At 39.8% G+C, this 17,687-nt stretch overlaps 1 pseudogene; it reads right to left on the bottom strand.

Annotated features, from left to right (window-relative positions):
- Positions 1–290: 290 nt before the first annotated feature.
- Positions 291–1,059, bottom strand: LOC111182508 (cAMP-regulated phosphoprotein 19 pseudogene; annotated as a pseudogene).
- Positions 1,060–17,687: the final 16,628 nt, after the last annotated feature.

The following is a 17,687-nucleotide window of genomic DNA, read 5'->3' as shown; positions in this document are numbered from 1 at the left end:
TGCCCAAGTAAAATTCTATTGTTAAAGCTGAAACAGATTTAAGGCCATTCAAGTTCAAGCACAGAGATACAAATCTTTTGCAGCCCCATCTATCTGTGTTTGAAATTTGTGACCTTTCTTCTGACTTGTGGTCTTAAAATTTTGTTTTACAAAATCTGAAAATACAGAAGAAATCAGTACTACAGAGGTTATATTAAATAAGAATAAAATACAAAGCTATGATTAAGATGAATTAAAGAAAGCCAAAAAGTTAACATTGTAAAACTTACTTGTTACTTGTTGGGACTTTCCTACACTAGAAGTTAGGTATTATGTACAGGTATTTTCAAGTAGATTACTTTATGTTTCTCTAACATGTTCTTTCATCAGTACACTGTTAAACGAGTCCAAAACTGTACACATGCATACTACTTTACAATAGCAGTACACACTACTGCTACCTGCAAAGCTGTCACTCTCAAATGACTTAGTGAATGAAGGGAGATAAAAAGTGGAGAAGGAACGTATTAAGGAGAAATAATGGGAATTAGAAGATTCGTGCAGTTCAGCTCTTTCAACCAGCCAGCCAGCTTGCTAGCAGCAAGAGATAGTTTCCGTTGAGGATGGACCTGTGGAGTGGGAATGTGGTCACAGTGACCTTTGTCTTATCTGGGGCTGCAGTAGGAAGTTGCTTGTTCTTCATCTTTGCTTTAGCCATGTTGTAATCCCCAGAATCAAAACACCTTTGCGCTTTCTGCAATCATTTCCTTAAGAAATCTGAACCTCCAGGCTTTTGTCCTAGAAGAAGATACCTTGCTTTTAATTTTGCTTCTTCAGCTTTCTCTGGACTAGTCACTTTATCTTCCATTTCCTTCTGTTCCTTTGTGGAGGCTGCCTCAGGGACTTCTGTGGATATACTGCTCTCTCTTACCCCACTTCTCCACTATGGGGTTTGATTAACTTTAGAGATAGAGTTCTCGCATGAAGATAAAAGTGGAGGATCAGCCATATTATTCTAGTTTAGAGTCGCAAGGAAAACTGGATTAGAGAAGGTGGTTTGTACTGGAGATGGAAATAAGACTCTCTATACAACACTCCCCCGGAACTGAACTGACAACCTCTGGGATGGTTAATTTCATGTGTCAACTTGACTGGACCATGGGGTGCCCAGATATGTGGTCAAACATTATTCTGGGTGTGTCTATGTGGGTATTTTTAAGAGATTAATATTTGAATCAGTAGACTGAGTAAAGCAGTCTCCCTCCCTAATGTTCTTGGCCCTCATCTAATCCACTGAAGGCCTAAGTAGAATAAAAGACTGAGTAAGAAAGATTTCTTTCTTTTGGCTTTACTGTCTTTGAGCTAGGATATAGGTCTTTTCCTGCCTTTGAACTCAGACTCAGGCTGGAACTTACATCGTTGACTCTCCTGAGTCTCTGCTTGCTGACTACAGATCTTGGGACTTATCAGCCTCCATAACTGTGTAAGCCAATTCCTTATAATGAACCTCTCTCTATTATACATTATTATATGATACATGCTTTATATATCATGTAATAATATATATTATTATATATTTTATCAATCAATCTGTCCATTGGTTCTTTTTCTCTGGAGACCATGACTAATACAACCTCCCAACTGCAGGTGGGGCAGCTGAAGAGTTTTGCCTGGTCTGCTTCTGCATGGTAGGAAGGAAGTAGAACAAGAGCAGTGATAAGTCGTCCTCAGACTGTGGGGATCAGAGAGGGAGAAGCACCCCAGGAAAATGGCAAAAGTTCCCTCACGAACATCCTTCAAGAGGGTGGGAAAATTGGACATAGGAACCAACATGAGGGCTCAGAGGGAACCTGAGGAGAGGAATTCCATATACCAATTGGTGGTACTGAGGATTAGAAACCGCAAATTGTGAGACCTTAAATATTGTCTCAAAACAGTAGCTGGCCTGAGCTAACTCTAATACGAAAAGCTTCTTGGGGCTGGATTCAGCCAGTAAACCAAGAAAGATACCATTTTAAGATACATTAATAAACCCTAAAAGTATTCTCAGTTGTTTGCCCTGCACGGACAAATGAAGAGTATGTAAATATATCTTAAAAGCATAAATTCATAAGCTCTCAAAAGTTACAAAGAACAATAGGGACATACAAAATGGCTTTTGATTCAGATAACTTTGATTCCATTACACATAGTAAAAGCCTGCCTCATTGTGATAGATTGAGTCTGTATCAGGAAAGTTCAGATTATTGGTGATTTTGTGTAAGGGCAGCCTTGAATATGTCTGGCCTTTTCTCTATTGGAAATAATTAGATAGCCAAGAATTACTGCCAAGGACATTTGGTTTATGGATGGGATATTTCTTAATGAAGGTGATAATGACAATAACAAGAGCATCCATATTTTTACTATCTTTTTTTTAAAATTAATTAATTTTTGGCTGCGCTGGGTCTTTGTTGCTGCATGCAGGCTTTCTTTTTTAGTTGCGGTGAGTGGGGCCTACTTTTTGTTGTGGTGTGCAGGCTTCTCATTGCGGTGGCTTCTCTTGTTTCGGAGCCCAGGCTCTAAGCACACAGGCTTCAGTAGTTGTGGCACACACGCTCAGTACTTGTGGCTCATGGGCTCTAAAATGCAGGCTCAGTAGTTGTGGCGCACGGTCTTAGTTGCTCCACGGCATGTGGGATCTTCCCGGACCAGGGCTCGAACCTGTGTCCCTTGCATTGGCAGGCGGATTCTTAACCACTGTGCCACCAGGGAAGCCCAAAGCATCCATATTTTTGCTTCTAGTTCTGAGAATTTCATTAAGTAGTGCTAAAGGTTTCAAATGGTCTTGTATTTCAAAGCACTCTCTCTGTGCCTCTTTGCCTTACCTTACACTAGCCCTTCTACCTGAATGTGGTTTGTTTTTTTTTTAATTTTTGCAGTTTTACTTATCATGACCTGACCTTCCCCAAATATCCATTAAACACCTATGAAAATATAATTAATGTAATTATTTAATTCAGGGAAATCTGTGCTCCTATCAAGTGCAAAGCCCTATGCCAGTTTTTAGAGATGCAGATGTTCTACATAGTCGAGCAATTCCTCGAATTGCTCCTAATCTAATCTGTAATTGCTCTTAAAATTAAGGATGAGCACTGGCCATATTCCATCATCCAGGAGGAATTTCTACTGCTTCTTTTGATGATGGGACTGGATTAAGAAACTCAAGCCATACTGTTTCTGGCATGGCTACTCCTATATTAAAGCAACATGGCCACATCCTTAAGATGTAAAACTCCAGAGATACATGTTGAGAACTCTCAGGCAGTGTGATAAGGTATAACTGTTCATTTCATTACTTTTTCTCATTAATGAGAACTGGTCCACAGATGGCCTCAGTTTTCCTGGGAACTGCATTTTCCCCCTCATGACTAGGGAAATGACGGGGACAGTCCCTGTTCAGCTTGGTAAAGGATCCTGGTTGACTCAGCTACCAGGAACTGGGCTCAGAGCTGTGCTCATCAGTTTGCTCTTGGCTTTATATTTGATGAACGATTCTTCTAGGTCTAGAGGAGATGGTAAGTACACTATGGAGAGAACAGTCTGTATAGTACCAAGGAAGAGATGCTTCCTGTGTTTTTAAAAACACAGAAGAAAAACATGAAAAATAAGTTAGATTTACTATAAAAATCAGAAGAAAATTTTAGAAGGTAAAATTTGATGGGTTTTATTAATTTGCAAGAGGAAATCACCTCTATGAACAAGAAGAGTCTTTAGGAAGGGATTTATTGAAACAAAAGAATAGTCAAATTAAAATCCATATTGAAGGCAGAAAAGACCAAATTCACCAGTAGAGAAAATTGAATAAGTAATGAATATGGTGGTTTTAAATGCTTTAAAAAAGTTGTCGATCTCTTTCTTTAATGAAAGCATATAAAGGTTCTTGCCATGTAAAGGTTATGACTGAGTTTCTGGTTGAAGTGCAGATAGGGTCCCAGAGCTCCATCTACTACACTTTCATCCTTGACCCGAATAGTGGATCCTATAGGCGTTCTCTAGAACTTCCACTGAAGTTTCTCTAGAGCGCTGAAAACTGCTGAGGTAGAGCATAAAATTGAGAAGGCACTCTCAGAATACATGATAAAAAGTTGAAAATGATGAGAGAAGATAAAAGATATGGGAGAGTGACCACAAAAATCTAGCCCATGACTAATAGATACTGTTAGAGGAGAATGAATGATTAATTAAGATAGAATTAATTTGTAATGTAGTAGAAGAAAGCTCCTTATTTAAACAAACAAAAAACCAGATCTGAATCTAAAGGTTGAGAAATTTCTGGCATTTCAGGTGGGATTAAGAGATTAAGAGATCCATGATTGGATATGAATTGAGAGATCCATTAATGGATATCCTGGTGAAACTTATGAATTTCACGGGTAAGCAAAAAAATTATGCATCATTTACTATGTGCAAACTAAACCTTATCATTCTCTACAAGAGTGGTATAAGACATAAATATACCTTTATTCAGCAACGAGATGATGAGGTTGGGTCTCTGAGAATTTACATAACCTCATCCATATCATGCAGCTGCAATACAGTAGAGTTTAGATTTAAACCTAGGCATGCAAGACAAGTTAAAACAAGTTAAAACAAGTTACCTAAGAAGGAAACAATTTCAGGTTGTTCTCAGACTTTTTGGCTGTCCAGAACACAATAAAAATGCCTATGACAGTGCTTCTGAACACCATCTTCTCATTAACATCCCTTTGGAGCTTTATAAAAATCACAGATGAGTAATACTCATCCTAGACTGATCAAATCTGAAGCAGGATTACATAGCCAGTGTTGAGATCAGCTCTTCTACAGAATTTGTTAGGAAAAAGAAGATTGTGACACAAAAATTCTAAGCCCATCGAAATTTGTGTGTGAAAGCAATGCAATGACATTTACGTATCTTTAAGATTTTTAGAAAATGTACTATGTAGGTTTTCTTCCCGAAAATACATATTTGTATGTGTCTGTTAATTCAATGAGAGATGAATCCGTATTAAATTGTGAGGAGTGCTAACAGAAAAAAAGATGTATAGAGAGCACTGAAACATAAAATATGCAGAAATAGGTGTTATAACTGGTATAAATATGGTTGCAAGGTTGAATGTAATGATTTAAAAAATTCATAAAAGATTATGTTAAAAAGAACGATGATGGGGTTTAAAACCCCAGATTAATTAATGAAGACCTGGAAGTTGCAAAGGACACAGAGAAAGCAAAAGGACTCAATTTTTTGCCTTCTATAGTAGAAAACAGAAAGTTGTTTGATTCTTTATCTTTGATATCTAGATAAATACAGATTTAGGAATGTTTTTGAAAAATGTAAAAGAAATCACTAATTATGTATTATGTTAGTGCAGAAAACCAACATCAAAGTGGGTTGAGGAAAGAATGGGATGAGAAGAAATGAAGACAACAAGTACAGACAGCTTTTTCAAGGATTTTTACAGTGAAAATTAGCAGAAAATCAGGGCAATAGCTGGAGGAGGATGTAGAGTTAAGGGAGGATTTTTCTTTTGTTGTTAAAATTGGGCACCAGGAGGCATGTTTGTATGTCAACAGGAAAGATGCAGTAGAGAAGAAGAAACAGATGATGTGAAAGAGAAAGAAGACAGTGGCTGGAGTGAAGTCCCTGGGGAGATGAGAAGTGATGGGATCCAGGATAGAGGTAGAGTGATTAACTTAGATGAGAGCGTAGACAGTTTATCCATTGTTACAGGAGGAAAGTTAGAATATGTGACTGTAACAAGTATTTGCTTTATGCGCTTGGGCTATTACTCAACTTTTCTGTGCCTTAATTCTAGCTCTGAAATGGAGAAGGTGATACTTACCTCATGGGGTAGGGGTTGTGAGGATTAAGTGAGTTCATGTATATAAACTGTTAGGAGCAGTGCTTGGCAATAACAAGTAATCAATAAAAGTTAGCTATTATTATTTCCTTTTAAAAAATATATGCAGATGAAAAAGGTTCTGCAGATGGACAGTGGTGATGGTTGCACAACAATGTGAATGTACTTAATGCCACTGAACTTTACACTTAAAAATGGTTAAAATGGTAAAATTTGTGTTATGCACGTTTTACGTAAAATGTGTATAATTTACAATAAAAATAAATGTAGGTGAGTTGATGAAATTTGGGGTGGCAAGATGAGGTAGATTTGGTCTAATCTGTTTTTCTATGAAATGATATCATAGGTGAGATGGGGAAGGGGTTTGATGATCTGAGGAAGGAGAACAGATGTGAAATAATCCTGTCAGTGACTGAGAACATGAATTTACTAGGAAAGTGTAGTGGGCTATCTGGGAGTATAGGGTGCCCATTTGAAATCGGTGGTTATTCCAAGTTCAGTCACCAGGTGCAACTTTGGCGCAGGGGTGAAGTAAGTGGGTTGTTGGGTTAACCCACCTAGAATCTACCCCAGGTGAGTTTAGTAAACGGAAAAAGGAGCTAAGATGTTAGCAAGGGAGTTGTTAGAGTGCTGAACCATGGAATTCAGCACTATGTAATAAAATAAAAAGGTCTCAGGCAAATATGATCAGAAAGAAACACAAATTAAGAAATGAAAAATAGTACAAAACAACACACACTGAGGACAATGTTACCATTGATCAAGATGAAATGGCTGTGGGACATTTAGATAATTGCTTAATTTCAGACTCTAATGTACTTTAGTGTTTAACTGGTTCAGAACCCTAGACTTACGGAAGAATTCTAAAAAGGGTTTTCTTTTGTATGTGACAAGAATCTATTGAACTATTTTCGCTTCCCCTTTGCTATCATTTCAAACTTTGAGACCAGCTTAACACAAGGGCCTCATTAATCGTCATTCTTTCCTACAGAGGTGGGTGGCTTGTAATACAACCTCTAATTTGCAGAAAGGTAGATTCAGGGGTGACACCTTCTACTCATACTTTATCTCAAATGTCATTAGGACATCTATAATGAGGCGCTAGAATATGGTTGGAACAATCACTCTGGGAATGGGTCTTCTAGGTGCCTGCCAATCAGATGTTGGATGATTTGTTCTTGTTTCTTCCCAGAAATTGAAGTTAAGCTGAGTTTGCTAGCAATTTTCAGGGACACTACAACTCAACTGCCCTGACTTGGTTGTACTTATAAGCAACGGAGTCCTTAAGTGTTCCGAAGGGAGGCAGCTGCTTGTAAAATGTACTGAAGAAATTTTACGTCAGTAAGGACCTCACAGAGGACTGAAGAAGTAACTAGCATCAAGAAATCATCCAGTTAGCAGAAGTCATGCAGCTCGTTATCAGCAAATCTGCCATGTATCATAGGAAGTAAGAAGAGCTACAAAAAGTTATACAGCCTATGGAATCTGACTCATAGATTATTGTTTTCCAGCTTTATTGAGATATTATTAGCCTATAACATTGTGTAAGTTTAAGGCATTCAACATAATGATTTGATATAGGTACATACTATGAAATGATTATCATAACAAGGTTAATTAACACATCTATCACCTCATAATTTTTTTTTTTTTTCCTGCGGTACGCGGGCCTCTCACTGTTGTGGCCTCTCCCGTTGCGGAGCACAGGCTCCGGACGCTTAGGCCCAGTGGCCGTGGCTCACGGGCCTAGCCGCTCCACGGCATGTGGGATCCTCCCGGACTGGGGCACGAACCCATGTCCCCTGCATCGGCAGGTGGACTCTCAACCACTGCGCCACCAGGGAAGCCCCTCATAACTTTTTTATGTGAGAACTTTTAAGACCTACTCTCTTAGAAACTTTCAAATACATAAAACAGTATTGTTAACTATAGCCCCAAATGCTGTATATTACAGCCCCAAAACTTATTTATTTTATAACTGGAAGTTTGTACCCTTTGACCACTTTCACCCATTTCCCCTAATCACACCCCTCAAACTGCCCCCTGTCATTGACAACTACCAACCTGCTCTCTGTTTCAATGAGTTTGATATTTTTTAAGATTCTACATATAAGTGAAATCATACAGTACTTATCTTTCCCTGACTTATTTCACTTAGCATAATGCCTTCAAGTTTCATCTGTATTGTTGCAAATGGCAGGATTTTCTTCTTTTTTATGGCTGAGTAACATTCCATTGAGTGTGTGTGTGTGTGTGTGTGTGTGTGCATGCCACATTTTCTTTATCCATTCATCAAGACACCTAGGTTTTTTTCCATGTCTTGGCTATTGTAAAAAATGCTGAAATGAACATGGGAATGCAGATATCCTTTCAAGATAGGGACTTCATATTCTCTGACTATATACCCAGATGTGGACCTGCTGGATTATATAGTAATTCCATTAAAAAATTTTTATGGTGGGGCTTCCCTGGTGGTGCAGTGGTTAAGAATCTGCCTGCCAATGCAGGGGACATGGGTTCGATCACTGGTCCAGGAAGATCCCACATGTCACGGAACAGCTAAGCCCATGCATGACAACTACTGAGCTTGCGCTGTAGAGCTCATGAACCACAACTACCGAAGCCCATGTGCCACAACTACTGAAGCCTGCATGCCTGTGCTCTGCAACAAGAGAAGCCACCATAATGAGAAGCCCGCACACCACAACGAAGAGTAGCCTCTGCTAGCCGCAACTAGAGAAAGCCCACGTGCAGCAACAAAGACCCAAAGCAGGGCTTCCCTGGTGGCGCAGTGGTTGAGAGTCCGCCTGCCGATGCAGGGGACATGGGTTCGTGCCCCGGTACAGGAAGATCTCATATCCCACAGAGTGGCTAGGCCTGTGAGCCATGGCCGCTGAGCCTGTACATCCGGAGCCTGTGCTCCGCAATGGGAGAGGCCACAACAGTGAGAGGCCCGCGTACCACACACACACACACAAAGACCCAAAGCAGCCAATAAATAAATAAAATCTATAAAAAAAAATTTTTTTATGGAACATCCATACTGTTTATTATAGTGGCCATACCAGTTTACATTCCCACCAACAGTGGTACAAAGGTTCCCTTTTCTTCACAACCTTACCAGCTCTTGTTATCTCTTTTTTTTTTTTTTGATGATAATCATTCTAATGAGTGTGAAGCGATATCTCATTGTGGTTTTGATTTACATTTCCTTGATGATTAGTGATGTAGTGATGTTGACAACCTTTTCGTGTACCCGTTGGCCATTTGAGTATCTTCTTTGGAAACATGTCTATTCAGATCTTTTGTCTATTTTTTTATTTGATATTGATTTATATGAGTTCTTTTTATGTTTTGGGTGTTAAACCCTTATCAGATATGTGGTTTGCAAATATTTTCTCCCATTCTGTAGGTTGCCTTTTCGTTATGTTGATCATTACTTTTGCTGTGCAGAAGGTTTTTAGTTTGACGTAATTCCACTTGTTTATTTTTGCTTTTATTGCTTGTGCTTTTGGTGTCATGTCCAAAAATTCACTGCCAAAGGGGTTTTTTTCCTATGTTTTCTTCTGTAAGTTTTATGGTTTCAGGTCATACATTTAAGTCTTTAATCTATTTCAAGTTAATTTTTTTGAGTGATGTGATATAGGTGTCCAGTTTCATTATTTTGCATGTGAATAAATGCAAAATGTTTTCCCAGCAGCATTTATTAATTAGACAGTCTTTTCCCAGTTGTGTATTCTTGGCTCCCTTTTTGAGTATTAGTTGACTATATAAGCGTAGGTTTATTTCTTGGCTCTTGATTTAGTTCCATTAGTCTATGTGTTTTTTTTTTTTTTTTTTTTTTTGCAGTACGTGGGCCTCTCACTGTTGTGGCCTCTCCCGTTGTGGAGCACAGGCTCCAGACACGCAGGCTCAGTGGCCATGGCTCACAGGCCTAGCTGCTCCGCGGCATGTGGGATCTTCCCGGACCGGGGCACAAACCTGTGTCCCCTGCATCGGCAGGCGGACTCTCAACCACTGCGCTGTTTTTTATGCCAGTACCATACTGTTTTGCTTACTATAGCTTTGTAATATAGTTTAAAACCAGGAAGCATGATGTCTCCTGCTTTTTTCTTCTTTCTCAGGATTGCTTTTGCTATTCAGGGTCTTCAGGTGGTTCCAAATAATTTTAAGATTGTTTTTTCTGCCTTTGTGAAAAATGCCATTTGAATCTTGATAGGGATTGCACTGAACTATAGATTGCTTTGGGTAGTATAGACATTTTAACAGAATTAATATTGTTAAATTTAATTGTCCAATGCATGAACACGGATATCTTCCCATTTATTTGTGTCTTCTTCAATTCCTTAGTCAATGTCTTATAGTTTTCAGTGTACAGATCTTTCACCACCTTGGTTAAATTTATTGCTAAGTATATTATTGTTTCTCATACTATTATAAATGGAATCATTTCTTTCTTTTCTTAGATGTTTTGTTGTTAGTGTATAGAAATGCAAATGATTTCTGTATGTTGATTTTTTACCCTGAAATTTTAATGAATTCATTGATTAGTTCTCATAGTTTTTCAGTGGAGTCTTTAGGATTTTCTATCTATAAGATCATGTCATCTGGAAACAGAGAAAGTTTACTTCTTCCTTTTCAATTTGGATACCTTTTATTTATTTAATTTTTCTTGCTTGATTTCTCTGGATAGTATTTATAGTACCATGTTGAATAGGAGTGGTGAGGTGGGCACACTTGTCTTGTTCCTGATCTTAGAGGAAAAGTTTTCTACATCTACTGAGATGATCATATCCTTTATATTTTTCATTCTTTTAATGTGGTGTTTTATATATTGATTTGCCTATGTTGAACTACCCTTGCATCCCAGGGGTAAATTGATTATGGTTATGATCCTGTTAATGTTCTATTGAATTTGGTTTGCTAATATTTTGTTGAGAATTTTTACATCTATTCATCAGGGATATTGGTCTGCAGTGTTCTTTTCTTGTATTGTCCTTATCTGGCTTTGATAGCAAGGTAATGCTGGTCTTGTAAAATGAGTTTGGAAGTATTCCCTCCTCTTCTGGTTTTTGGGAGAGTTTGAGAAGGATTAGCGTTAATTCTTTAAATGTTTGGTAGTGTTCACCAGTGGAACCGTCTGGTGCGGGCTTTTCTGTGTTGAGACATTTTTGATTACTGATTCAATTTCATTACTCATTATTTGTCTGTTTGGATTTTTTATTTCTTCATGAAACTCATCTTGGTAGGTTGTTGGTTTCTAGGAATTTATCCATTTCTTCTGGTTTGTCTGATTTGTTGGCATATAAGTTTTCTCAGTAATCTTTTATGATTCTTTGTATTTCTGCAGTATTAGTTGTAATGTTTCCTCTTTCAATTACAATTTTATTTATTTGGGTCCTTTCTCTTTTTTTCTTGATTGTCTTGCTACTGGTTTGTCAATTTTATTTACCGTTTCAAAGAACCAGCTCTTAGTTTGTGCATCTTTTCTGTTTTTTTTCCTATTCTCTATTTCATTTATTTCTGTTCTAATCTTTATTATTTCTTCCCTCCTGCTAACATTGGGCTTAGTTTGTTCTTCTTTTTCTAGTTTCCTGAAGTGTAAGGTTAGGTTTTTTATTTGAGGCCTTTCTTTTTTCTTGATCTATGCATTTATAGCCATAACCTTGGCTGCATCCCACAAGTTTTAGTATATTGTGTTCCCATTTTCATTTGCCATAGATAGTTAAATTTTTCCTTTTGATTTCTTCTTTGCTCCATTGGTTGTTCAGAAATGTGTTGTTTAACTTCCATGTATTTGTGATTTTTACAGCTTTGTTCCTTATTGATTTCTAGTTTCATACCATTGTGGTCAGAAATGGTACTTTGATATAATTTCTGTCCTCTTAAATTTGTTGAGACTTTTTTTGTGGCCTAACCTATGACTTATCCTAGAAAATGTTCCATGGGCACTTAAGAATGTGTATTCTACTGCTGTTGGACGGAATATTCTGTATGTGTCTGTTAGGTCCATTTCATCTATAGTGTTGTTCACATCTACTGTTTCCTTAATGATTCTCTGTCTGAATGAGTTTTCCATTGTTTAGAATGGGGTATTAAAGTCCCCAACTATTACTCTATTGCTGTTTATTTCTCCTTTTAGTTCTGTTAGTATTTGCTTTATATATTTATGTACTCTGATCTTGGGAGCATAAATATTTACAATTGTTATATGTTCTTGCTGGATTGACCCCTTTATCATTATATAATGACCTTCTTCATTTCCTTTGACCATTTTTAGCTTAAAGTCTGCTTCGTATGATATAAGTATTGCTACCACTGCTTTCTTTTCATTACCGTTTGCTTGAATATCTTTCTCCATCCCTTCACTCTTAGTCCATGTGTGTTCTTAAAGCTAACATGAGTCTCTTGTAGGAAGCATATTACTGGACCTTCTTTTTTTTTTTATGCATTTAGCCGTTCTCTGTGTTTGGAATGGAGAATTTGATCCATTTACATAAAACGTAATTATTGATAGATAAGGAATTACTATTGCCATTTTTTTGTTTTCTGTTTTGTAGATCCCTTTTTCCTTGCTTCCTCTCTTGCTGTCTTCCTTTTTGAGTTGATGACCTTTTGTGATGGTATTCTTTGACTCCTTTATCATAACCTTTTATGTATCTACTACAGGTTTTTCCTTTTTGATTACCATAAAAGTCTTATATTTATAACATCCTATTTTATGCTGAGAACAGCTTAACTTCCATAGCATGCAGAAGTTATCATTTTTTGTTATTGATGTTACAGTTTTCATATTTTTTATATTGTGTATCCAATAACAAATTATTGTAGCTATGGTAATTTTTTAAAATTTTATTTTATTTATTTATTTTTTTGTGGTACGCGGGCCTCTCACTGCTGTGGCCTCTCCCATTGCGGAGCACAGGCTCCGGATGCACAGGCTCAGCGGCCATGGCTCACGGGCCCAGCCGCTCCACAGCATGTGGGATCTTCCCGGACCGGGCACGAACCCGTGTCCCCTGCATCGGCAGGTGGACTCTCAACCACTGCGCCACCAGGGAAGCCCACTATGGTTATTTTTAATACATTTGTTTTAACTTTTAAATAAGAGTTGTAAGTGAATTATGCACCAACATTACAATATTAGGGAGTCTGACTTTGACTATATATTTACCATTACCAGTGAGTTTTACACATTCGTATGTTTTTACAATGTTAATTAGCATCTTTTATTTCTGTTTGAAAAACATCTTTTAGCATTTCTCTTAAGACAAGTCTGGTGGTGATGAACTCCTTTGGCTTTTGTTTGTTTGGGACAATCTTTTTCTCTCCTTCATTTCTGAAAACTACTTGGCCGGGTATAATGTTCTTGGTTGACCATTTTTTTCTATCAATATTTTGAATATATCATTCCACTTTCTTCTGGCCTGCAACGTTTCTGTTGAGAAATCTGTCCATAGTCTTATAGGGGTGGGGCATCCTGTTGAATGTGATGAGTTGCCTTTTTCTTGTTGCTTTCAAAATTCTCTCTTTGTCTTTGACTTTTGATAATTTAATTATAATGTGTCTTGGTGTAGCCCTTTTCAGGTTCAACCTATGGGCCTATGAATCTGGATGTCTCTTTCTCTTCCTATGTTTGGGAAGTTATTGCCTTAAATACTTTCTGTCCCTTTCTCTTTCTCTTCTCCTGCTGGGATTCCTTTAAAGTATGTATTTTTTCTTTTGGTAGTGTCCCATAAGTCCCATAGGCTTTTTTTCACTCTTTTTCGTCCTTTTTTCTTTTTGATCCTCTGACTGGATAATTTCAAATGACCTATCTTCTAGCTCATTGATTCTTTCTTCCACTTGGTCAAGTCTGCTATTGAAACTGTCTGTTGAATGCTTCAGCTTAGTCACTGTATTCTTCAGCTCTAGGATTTCTGTTATTGTTGTTGCTTTTAATGGTTTCTGTTTCTTTGTTGAACTCATTTTGTTCATTCCTTATTCTCCTAATTCCAGTTGTCTGTCTGTGCGTTCTTGTAGTTTATTGAACTTCTTTAAGAGGATTATTTTGAATTCATTGTCAGATAGCTCATAGATCTCCATTTCTTTAGGGTCAATTATTAGAAATTTATTAGTTTCCTTTGGTGGTATAATGTTTAGCTCATTATTTGTGATGGTTTATTCCTTGCACTGGTATCTTTGCACTTGAGTTAGCAGTCTCCTCTTCCAGACTTTGCAGGTTTGCTTCAGCAGAGAAAGACTTTCATCAGTCGGCTCAGCTTGGGTTATTGGATGGGTCAGCTACTATCAGGTTCTCTGGGCAAGACTACTGCCCATACTCTGATGACAGGGGTGGTGCTGCTTACTGAACTCTGTGGTTGGGTGGGCTTGCTCTCTGGGCTCCATGTGCAAGTGGGGCTGCTGGGTGGGCTCCCTGACTGGATGGGGCTGCTGGGTGTGCTCTGCAGTTAAGTGGGACCAATAGCCGGCCTTTGCAATCACCTCTGGTTGGGTGAGGTCATAGGCTGTGTTACCTGGTAGGATGGTGCCACTGGTTGGAGTCTGTAATTGGACAGGGCTATGGGCTGGGCTCTATAATCTCTCCTGGTAAGGTGGAGTTTCAGGCTGTGCTCCCTGACCAGATGGTGCCATTGGCTTGACCCATGTTCAGGCGAGGCTGAAAGCATGGCTTCCCAGTTGGAGAGACCCTCCGGCTATGATATGTGATCAGGCAGACCAAGCAGGGCTGCAGATTGTGCCCTGAAGTGGGTAGGGCTGCGGGCTGAGCTTTGCAATCAGTTAGGCTGCTCTCTGTTCCACTGTTGGGTAAGGTCGCTGTCTGGGCTCTCTTGTTGGAAGGGCCTGCAGCTAGGAGGGCTGGAGACTATGTTCCATTGTTGTCTGGCATCACTATCTGGGTTCCTTGTTAGGTAAAGCTGCAGATTATGCTCTGCTATTGGGCAGATTGGACTCCCTGCCTGGTTGTGGTCACAGGCTGTGCAGCAGTCAGGCAGGGCTATATGCTGGGTTCTGTGACTGGTTGGTACAATTGGTGGACCCCAAGTCTGCCGAAGATCACTGTTAAGGTTCCCTGATTTTGTGGTGCTGGAGGCTATACTTAAAAGTTAGGCAGGGCTGCTGGCTTAGCTCCCTGCCCAAGCAGGGCTGTAGTTCTCTGGAAAGGGTTCATAGCAGGACTGGAGGCTATACTCACAGTTGGGTGGGGCTGTAAGTTTGCTTCCCTGCCCAGGTGGGGCCAAAAAATGAGCTCTGTGGTTGGTACAACTTGTTGGCTGGGGGCCAAAATCAGGCAGAACTGCCAACTGAGTTCCCTCTTACCAGATGAGGTCACCAGCTCAGCTCTGCAGATGAGCAGAACTGTTGGCTGGGATCCCTGCTTGGGCACTGCTACAGGCAGGAATGTGGTCTGCCAAGATCTGAGTGTTGGTTGCTATAAGCCCCACTCATCTTCTCCATTTTTATCTGATCCCCAGTGGTCAAGCTCACAGATTTCTCTAGTGATACCCATGAGGCAAGACCCCAGTGGGTCTCCTGGGAAGCATCCCGCAGTACTGGGGGAGCTGGATGGTTTACCTTGGGATCTCTTTTCCCCACTGGAGAAACTGTAGGCCCCCTGGGCTGGGACTCAGAGGAAAAGGGGAGATTACATGGGAGGAAATCCTTCCTGAGGAGTGAGTGGTTCTAGCCACATATTGGATGCCCTAGGCCTGGGATCTGACACAGGGAAGACGAGCCCTCTTGGCTGGTTGGAGAGTCTGTGGGAAGCCTGGACTCTGTTTGTAAGGGGCGCACAAGCTCCCTTGACTTGTTCCTGAGGCAGGGCAGAGAGGGCGGATTGAGGACTGCTCCATTCCCCAGTGCATGCCCCAGCCTGAGCCAAGCAAACGCACCTGCCCTGCTTCCTTCACCTTGCAGCTCTTCACTGGAACAGGGCTGCCACGACTGGGGAGGTAGCTTGGCCATGGGACACAGAGGTGACTTGGACATGGGGTGGCATCTGAGCATGGCGGGGACAGCCATTTCTGACGCCTGTGTGGGCGGTGCTTCAGAGGCAGTCCTGATCTCTAACGGCAGCTGAACTGCCACAGCCTGTACCTCATATATATTGAGAGCCCATGTGAGCCCTCTTGCCCTGCAGAGTAGCTCCACAACAGGGCAGGGGCAGTGGAGGCTGGAGGGAGTGATCAGCTGTGAAGGACAAAGGAGACTCAGACACAGTGGGGCTGCCATTGCTGGCACTTGTATAGGTAGTGCACTGGAGGCAATCCCCCTGTCTATGGTCAGCACTCCCCCTGCCAGCCCTCACCCTATCATGGGCAAGAGCCCACATGGACCCCTCTTGCTCCAGCGCTGTCCCCCTCTGGGGCAAGTGTACCAGCACTGGAGAGGGGATAGCACACACTTAAAGATAGCTTCCCTTCTGCTCAGTGGTCTGTTGGGGGTGAGACTGGATCCCAGGTTGATGGGGCTGAAGCCCTGAGCATCAGGGGGACAGAGGAAGTTAAGTAAAGTGAAAAGACAGAGGAACTGGCCTCAATTGAAAGAGCAAGAGAAAATCCTTGAAAAAATAATAAAACAGGAATAAATAGTTTACCAGATAAAGATTTCAAAGCATTAGTAGTAAGAAGGCTAATTGAATTAGGGAAAAGAATAGATGAACACAGCGAGAATTTTAACAAGGAGCTAGAAAATATAAAAAAGAGCCAGTCAGAACTGAAGAATACAATAAATGAAATGAAAAGCACACTACAAGGAATGAATAGCAGACTAAGTGATACAGAGGAATACTTAATATGATCTGGAAGATAGAATAATGGAAATCACCCAGTCATAACAGCAAAAAGAAAAACAGATTAAAAATGAGAGCAGTTTAAGAGATCTTTGGGATAACATGAAGTGTAACAACGCTTGCACTAGGTATCCCAGAAGGAGAGGAGAGAGAGAAGGTCAAGTATGTTTCTGATAAAAATATGGCTGAAGACTTCCCAACCCTGAAGAAGGGAACATACAACCAGGTACAGGAAGCATAGAGGGTCCCAAACAAGATGAATCCAAACAGGCCCACACTAAGACATATCACAATTAAAATGGCAAAAATTAAAGAGAAAGAGAGTTCTAAAGGCACCAGGAGAAAAACAAAGTCACATACAGGGGAACTACAAGCCTATCATCTGATTTTTCTGCAGAAACTTTGCAGGCCAGAAGGGAGTGCCATGATATATTTAAAGTGCTGAATGGGAAAAACCTACAGCCTAAGATACTCTACCCAGGAAGAATATCATTCAGAACTGAAGGAGAGAGAAAAAACTCAGACAAGCACAGACTAAAAGAGTTCATCATTACTAAACCAGTTCCATCAGCTTTGCAGATGTAATTAAGGATTTCAAGGTAAAATCATCCTAGATTTAAGGTGGGCCCTAAATCCAATGACAGAGTATCTGTATAAGAGACAGAAAAGGAGAAGACACAGGGAACCAGAGGCGGGAAGGCCATGTGAAGACAGAGGCAGAGATTAAGAGGAATCAAAGAACATGAAAGATGGATTAATAGAAAAACTCTTTATGTTTCTCTTTTAAACTTTTTTTTAAAGGAACTCTTGTATTAGTTAACTAGAAAATAAAAACAGAAAGTAGAGATTTATCCCTTTTCAGTGTTTTCCCCACCACCATTCTCTAACTGATTACTCCTCCTTAGTGAGTCACAGCATCCACAAGCCACCATCCACAATTTACAATACTTTTTGTGCAGAGTGATTTCTGTCACATCAGTACAAATTCTTATACTCTTTAAGAGTTGCTTAGCCACAACAGCGATTGTGTCTTT

This window comes from Delphinapterus leucas, chromosome 9, assembly GCF_059928025.1.
Source record: "Delphinapterus leucas isolate spDelLeu-1000000601 "Yukka" chromosome 9, BTC_Dleu_Yukka2, whole genome shotgun sequence".
NCBI classification, from domain to species: Eukaryota; Metazoa; Chordata; class Mammalia; order Artiodactyla; family Monodontidae; genus Delphinapterus; species Delphinapterus leucas.
This window is presented reverse-complemented; position numbering and strand designations above follow the sequence as displayed.